Source organism: Capsicum annuum, chromosome 8, assembly GCF_002878395.1.
Source record: "Capsicum annuum cultivar UCD-10X-F1 chromosome 8, UCD10Xv1.1, whole genome shotgun sequence".
NCBI lineage: Eukaryota > Viridiplantae > Streptophyta > Magnoliopsida > Solanales > Solanaceae > Capsicum > Capsicum annuum.
In genome coordinates this window covers 4,564,083-4,572,261 of record NC_061118.1, presented here as the reverse complement: position 1 = coordinate 4,572,261, position 8,179 = coordinate 4,564,083, and positions in this window count along the sequence as shown.

Sequence of the window (8,179 nt, the reverse complement as noted above, 5' to 3'; positions counted from 1 at the left end):
ATAGTCAACCCTAGTACCAAGCTCTACTCCCAAATGTCCAATCCCAATTCCAAGCTTCGCAGCCAAATATTTTTCCTCAATGTCAAGTTCCACCGCCGAATTATCATTTTAATGTCTAATCCACTCTTCCAAACATCCAAACAAACATCCAAGCACCTCCAAATTATCATCAAGTGCCTCCTCCTGCAAATCAAAACATTATAATACTCTGCGTCCAAATATCGAAAAGAAACCTCCCCAAAATTTCACGCCGCTTGCTAAAAGTCGTACCCAACTATTTGAAAGATTAAAAAATGCCGGTCACATACAACCGATCCACCCAAATCCTTTTAATCCTAACTGCCGATTTTATCATCCTGATCAAAATTATGCCTATCATTCAGGAGCAACAGGGCACAGTACCGAGGACTGTTTTATCTTGAAACACAGGACCCAAGATCTGATTGATCAAAAGGTTATCATGTTTCAGTCACAGATGCTAAATGTCAACATTAACCCACTTCCTAATCATGGGGGACCTACAGTTAACATGATTGAAATGGAAAGAGAATGGGCGTCTGGCAAGACTATTACTTAGGTGAATTCAGAAAAGTGCAAAAGGGCGAAAGAGGTAGAAAAGATAGAGAAAGATATGGCTACCTTAAGTGTCAACAAGAAATCCCCATTTATAGTGATGAAGGCCTCGATCCAAGTGTACACTCCCCCACCAAGGAAGGAATTTATTGTACAGTCCACTGTTGCCCAAGGGATGACGCGATCGGGACGATGATACATCCCTAAAGAATTGACCAACAAAAAAGATTCACAGAAAAGGACAATCACTGAAGGGGAGGCTGAGGAATTTCGAAGGCGTATGCAACCCAAATATTATTCAATCGTCAAACATTTAGAGAAGACGCCAACCCAAATCTCCTTTTTGGAACTATTAATGAGTTCGCAATACCACCGAAAAGATTTACCGAAGGTCTTGGATGAAGCATATGTTCCCAAAGGTACAAGTGCTGAGAACCTGGCTATGATGATAGGAAATATTGTAGGGAATCATCGCATATCATTCAGCGATGAAGAGTTTCCATTTGAGGGAGCGATACACAACAAAGCCTTGCACGTCATTGTCATTTGTTGAGACTATGCGATTAATCAGGTATTGATAGATAATGTATCTGGTGTGAACATTTTTACCCTCTCCACGTTGGTTTAAATGGGCTATGATTTGGGAAAAATTCGTCAAAGCCACGTAAATGTGAGAGCATTTGATGAGGGGCAGAGAGATACCATAGGAGAAATTGATTTGTACATCCAAATGGGACCTGCTGAGTTCAAAACTAAGTTTCATGTTATGGATATTCATCCTATCTACAACCTTCTCTTGGGAAGATCATGATACATAGTGCAAAGGCCGTTTCATCACCCCTTCATCAACTATTGATGTTCATTTGGGAGGATCATGAAGTAGTCATCCAAGGGGAAGAAAGCCGAGCGGATCATCCCAATGGTTATGTGCCGGTGATTGAAGATGTTCCAAAGGGTAGTAGTTTCTATACTGTTGAAATTATAAATGCTGTGGAGAAGTATCTGACACTCAAAGCGCCAATGCCTTCTGTCTACAAAATAATTGCGATGGTGATGTTAAGAAATGGATTCGAGCCTGGGCGGGGTTTGGGTAAGAATCTACAAGGAATTATTGATCCTGATATGATCCCAGAGAAAACCTCTAAGTATGCGTTAGGATATCAGCCTACCGAGAAGGATATGGTTGAGGATAAGTCAGAGCAGAGTCTATGTAGGCCCTTTCCGCTCCTGTACTAGTCATTTCCTGTATGGGAGGTGTCGAATGATGATGGTCTTGAGGATGGGATAGGAGATTTTTTCGAGGGATTAAATGCTGTACTAGAAGATTTCCCAAAGTTCGGTGGGGTGAAGAAGATTACGCCAGGGGAGGCCTTGCAAAACTGGACCTCCACTCCACTCATAACTCGTCGCCCACCGTGGTAGATGAAAGGGTAATTACTAATATTTTTAAAATCGGTGATGATCCGGAGCAGGCCCTACGATCCACCCTTTATATCTCAAAACTTTCTTTTTGTATTTTACTGCTTTCAAAAAGGCATGGACTTGTATTTGCGCAAGTCATGAGCCATGGTTTTGTAATTATTTCGCAAAATTCATTGAAAAGGCCTTCATTCATTTAAAAAAATTTATTATTCTTGAAAACATTCCTATTTATATATTTTATTATTATCTCGTTATCATCTTACTTGGTTTGTTTGTCCATTACAGTAATAGTAACTTAAAATCTGCCAATGTCATGTCATGTCAAAGCTTAGACGAACAAAATGAAGGAAATGATGATGATTGGAAGGAAGGTGATGAGGAACAATTAGTTGAAGATATAGAGGAGTTTGAGATCGAGAAAAGCCTAACCTAGAGGAAACTGAAATAGTCAACCTCGGAGATCATGATGAAATCAAAGAAACAAGTGTCAGCGTCCACCTGGCTGAAGCACAAAAGAGAGAGCTCATTCAACTATTGCGGGAATATATTGACATGTTTTCTTGGTCCTATGATGATATGCTGGGATTGAGCACCAATATTATGTCACATAAGTTGCCGATAAATCTAGGGTTTGATCCAGTCAAGGAAAAAATGCAAAAATTCAAGCCAGACTAAAGTCTAAAGATCAAGGAAGAAGTGACAAAACAAATCCAGTCTAAGGTTGTGGAGGTCACAAAATATCTGATGTGGCTAGCCAATATCGTCCCTGTATTGAAGAAAGACGGCAAGATTCGAATTTGTGTTGACTATAGAGACTTGAATAGAGCCAATCCTAAAGATAATTTTCCATTGCCCAATCCACATCCTCATCGATAATTGCGCAAAGCATGAAATATAGTCATCGTTGATTGTTTTGCCGAGTATCATCAGATGTTGATAGATGGGAAAGATGCAAAAAAGACGAATTTTATTATGCCATGGGGTGTTTATCATTACAGGGTAATGTTGTTTGGTCTCAAGAACGTGGGTGCAACATATATGAGGGCTATGACCATGATATGATCCATAAAGATATTGAAGTGTACGTGGATGATGTAATTATCAAATCCCGCAATAGTTCGGATCATCTGACTCATCTGGAGAAATTCTTCAACAGATTAAGAAAGTACAGTTTGAAGTTAAATCCTGCTAAGTGTGCTTTTGGTGTTCCATCAGGGAAGTTGCTGGGGTTCAAAGTCAGTAGAAGAGAAGAGGCATCGAGCTAAAACCATCCAAAATCAAGACAATTCAGGACTTTCCACCGCCGAGGACCAAGAAGAACGTTATGAGTTTCATGGGTTGTTTGAATTACATTAGCAGGTTCATCGCTCAATAGACAGTCATATGCAAGCCAATTCTCAAGATGTTAAAGAAAACTGCATTGAATGAGTGGACAGAAGAATGTCAGAGAGCTTTTGACCGCATCAAGGAATATCTGTCTGCACCGCCAGTTTTGGTTCCACCAAGAGAAGGAATTCCATTATTTCTTTACCTTTCAGTCTCAGAAAATGCTTTTGGATGTGTCCTCGGGAAACATGATGAGACCGGTAGGAAAGATAAAGCCATTTACTACTTGAGTAAAAAGTTTACACCATATGAAGCCGGTTATACTCTGGTAGAAAGGACATGTTGCGCTTTGAATTGGGCGCACAAAAGTTGAGGCATTCATTATCTGTCTTCGTACACGACATACCTCATCTCGAGAATGGATCCACTAAAGTGCATATTCCAGATGGCCATGTCCACGGAAAAGCTAGCCAAGTGGAAAATGTTGCTGAGCGAGTTTGACATCGTGTATGTAACTCAAAAGACAATCAAGGGGCAAGCTTTGGCAAATCATTTGGCAGAGAATCCAATTGATGATAAGTATGAACCACGTCAAACTTATTTCCCAGATGAGGAAATTCTATTCGTGGGAGAAAATATTACAGAAATTTACACTGGATGGAGGTTATTCTTTGATGGAGCGGTCAACTTCAAAGGTTTAGGAATTGGAGAAGTGTTGGTCTCAGAAACGAGTCAACATTATCTGATAACTGCTAAGTTATATTTTCCATGCACCAACAACATGGCCAAATATGAAGCTTGCATCCTGGGTCTCAAATTGGCACTTGATATGGGTGTTTGAGAATTGCTAGTCATCGAGGATTCAGATTTGTTGATTCATCAGGTACGGGAGAATGAGCGGTAAAAAATTCCAAGATTACTCCTTATGTTGATCTGGTATAGGAATTTTGTGAAAAATTCAAAGAAGTTGATTTCAGACACATCCCAAGGATACAAAATGAGTTTGCTGATGCTTTGGCCACTATATCCTCCATGATTCGGCACCCAGATCAGAGTTACATTGATCCTTTAGAAATAAGTTTGAAGGAGCAACCTGCACATTGTGCACGTGTTGAAGTGGAGCCCGATGGAAAGCCATGGTACTATGACATTAAAAGGTATTTAGAATCTGGATTATATCCTGAAGAGGCCAGAAAAAACCAAAAGAAAACAATCCGGCGTTTGGCAAAAAAACTACTTTCCAAGTGGGGAATATCTTTTTAGGAGGACGCCTGATTTAGGATTTTTAAGATGCGTCGATGCTGCAGAAGTCAATAAATTGATAAAATAAGTACACGCAGGAGTTTTCGAACCCCATATGAATGGGTTTGTCCTTGCCAGAAAGATCCTGAGAACCGGCTACTTGTGGATGACTATGGAGAATGATTGTAGTAAGTATGAGCAGAGATGTCCAAAATGTCAGACACACGGAGATTTGATTCGAATGCCTCCATACGAGCTTCAGGTAATGAATTCACCTTGGCCTTTCGCATCTTGGGGCATGGATGTTATTGGACCAATAGAACCATCGGCATCGAATGGGCATATATTTATTTTGGCTGCGATTGATTACTTCACTAAGTGGGTTGAAGCTGCTTCATACAGAGCCGTTACTAAGAAAGTGGTTGTAGATTTCGTCAGGAATAACTTGATTTGTCGATTTGGAGTGTCGAAATCAATCATTACTAATAATGGGGCAAACTTGAATAGTCACTTGATGAGAGAAATTTGTGATCAGTTCTAAATCGTGCATCGCAACTCGACCGCATATTGTCCACAAATGAATGGAGCCGTAGAATCTTCCAATAAGAACATCAAGAAGATCTTGAGAAAGATGGTCGAAAATGATAGATCATGGCATGAGATGTTACCTTATGCTTTTCTAGGATATCGCACAAAAATTCGAACCTCTATCGAGGTAACTCCCTATTTGCTGGTTTACAGGAATGAAGCTGTGATACCTGTTGAGGTTGAAATACCTTCCCTGAGGATTATTCAGGAAGCCGGACTAAGTAAAGAAGAGTGGGTTCATGCTCGTTGTGAACAACTCATTTTGATTGATGAAAAGAGAATGGTTGCCATGTGTCACGGTCAGTTATATCAGCACAAGATGATTCATGCTTTCAACAAGAAAGTGAGAGCTCGAACATTTGAAGTTGGGCAATTAGCTACCAAATGCATACTCGCTCACCAAGAAGAGTACAAGGGCAAGTTCACTCCAAATTGGCTAGGTCAATACATAGTTCGCAAGGTACTATCTGGAAGGGCTCTGATTTTGTCTGAGATGGATGGCCAAGAGTGGACCAAACCAATCAATTCTGATGCGGTGAAAAGATACTATATTTGAAGGGTGTTCTAGTTTTGTGGTTCTTAGTTTATCTGCAATCGTCATGTAATAATGTGTTTTATGATGTGTAATTTCCTAGAACACCTTTCCCTCTATGTACAAACTACGTTTGACCTGAATTTCCAAGAACGGGATACGTAGGCGGCCTATGTCGGCTTTGGTTAACCCCTTAGGAAAATTTATCCTTTATTTTTATGTATGAACTACATGATGACCTGAATTCCCAAGAAAGGGATACGTAGGCGACCTATGTCGGCTTCGGTCAACTCACTAAGATTTTTCTATATATCCTTAGTGTAGTCTTGAACTACGTTTGACCTGATTCCTGCTTCAATGGGATACGTAGGCGCCCCAACGGCTCGGTCATATAACCCCAGGAAATCAAAACTGGGGCAGAATTTTTGAGAAGGAATCTTAAAAATTCACAAGAGAAAATCAACAAAGAGAATGAAGACCAACAAAGACTTCGGATCCACTCAAAATGATATCATCTCACACTACTTTAAACTGGTGCAGAAATTTTGAGGAAGGCCTCAAAATCTCCACCAAATATTGAAATATATTTCAAATTCCCCGGCACTAGAGGTCGAAGTTGAGATTTGAGGATCGTCACCTGCGATAAATTCTAGGAAGATTGAATCTCCGTCTTTGATAAAACTTCTGGTAGAGAGCCTCGACAATGCTGAATCCCTAAAAATCGTCCGTCAAACTTCAAAACAGAAGTGGCGACTCTTCTGGGGATCGAACATTGTCAGAATCAAGAGAAAGACGGTCGTTGAGCTAGCACATGACATGACTGGCAGAGATTTTTCAAAGTTTTGTAGGAGTTCTCAAAACTATTTTCTAAAACATTAAGAGTACTTTCAAAAAAATCTATATAAATCTTTTACTTAGTGATTGCCTAGAATTCAATTAGGACGGGGAGTTTGGGGTGGAAGTCCCAACATGATGAAATACCTGAAAGAAGACGAGGGCAAATCAAGGATCGTAGGAGGTCAACACGGAGTAGTTTCTTTCAAACTAATCATTTTTTGTGGATGCAGGGATCGATACACAAAATGAGTGTTTCTTTCAAAAAATCCCCAAGCAAGTCGGGAGCCATGACAGAGCATATAAGGCTTAATAACGGTACTTTTGGTAGCCCAAACATCGGCTCAACACCCATTTATTGATGACCTTTTGAATTGTCCATCTCATTTCTTGAGATCATGGAGGACAAACAAAAGTGCCTTGTCTACTTTACAAATATTGTATTTAGAATTTTTCTAAAAAATGGTCGCTAGAAAAAGCGACTTTGTGTCTACTAATCATCTACCTTTGAGTACAGGTACATGTAGAAAGCAAGATGCAGACAAACAAACTCAGGTGAAATTGTTTTAAATTACCAAGAGGGTCATTGCATATCATTTCCAAGAGGGCCATTGCATATCATTGCCAAGAGGGCCATTGCATATCATCGTCAAGAGGTCCATTGCCTATCATCGCCAAGAGGGCCATTGCATGTCATCGCCAAAAGGGCCATTGCATATCATCGCCAAGAAGGTCATTGTATATCATTGCCGAGAGGGCCATTTCATAACATTGCCCAAGAAGGCTATTCACTATCTGTTGATGCGCTAGACACAACGCTGGCGTCGAGGATATCATCAATATTCAATATCTGTTGACACACAATATACAACACTGGCATCGAGGATATCATCATCATTCAATATCTGTTGATGCGCTAGACACAACGCTGGCGTCGAGGATATCATCAACATTCAATATATCTGTTGGCAAGAAAAACACAACGGTGGCATCGAGGATATCATCATAATTTTATATCTGTTGACACGTAAGACATAAATGCTGGCGTCGACGATATCTCATCATTTTATGAATCAGCATCTAAATGCATCGAGAGCACACGATTTGAAGGGATACCTTTAAGTCGCTATCTAAGGATGAATGATATATAAGATTTCCTAGAAATTGACAATTTGAGGGTCATCTATAATTCATATTATTTGAAATAGGATAGTGTGCAAGACCACCTATGAGTTGATAGCCTGTAGGTCATCCGTAAGCTACAACAATATCCTAACCGAATAGTGTGCAAGATCGCCCAAAAATCAATAGTTCTAAGGTTATCTGTAAGTCGCAACTAAATACTTACCGGAGAATATGCAAGATTATCAAATTGATACGTTCAAGGGTTCTCTATAAGCCGCGTCATATCCAAGATCGATTATGTGCAGGATTACCCAAAGACTAAAAATTTGAGAGATTATCTATAAGTCATATTGTATCCAAGGTCGGATGATGTGCAGGAACCCTTGAAAGCTAGCAATTGGAGGGATATCTGTAAGCCATCTCTTATCCAAAGTCGGATAATGTGCAGGATTACCTAAAAGCTACAAATTCAAAGGATATCTGTAAGTCGCCTCGTATCCAACATCAAATAATACGCAAGATTATTCAAAGATAGAC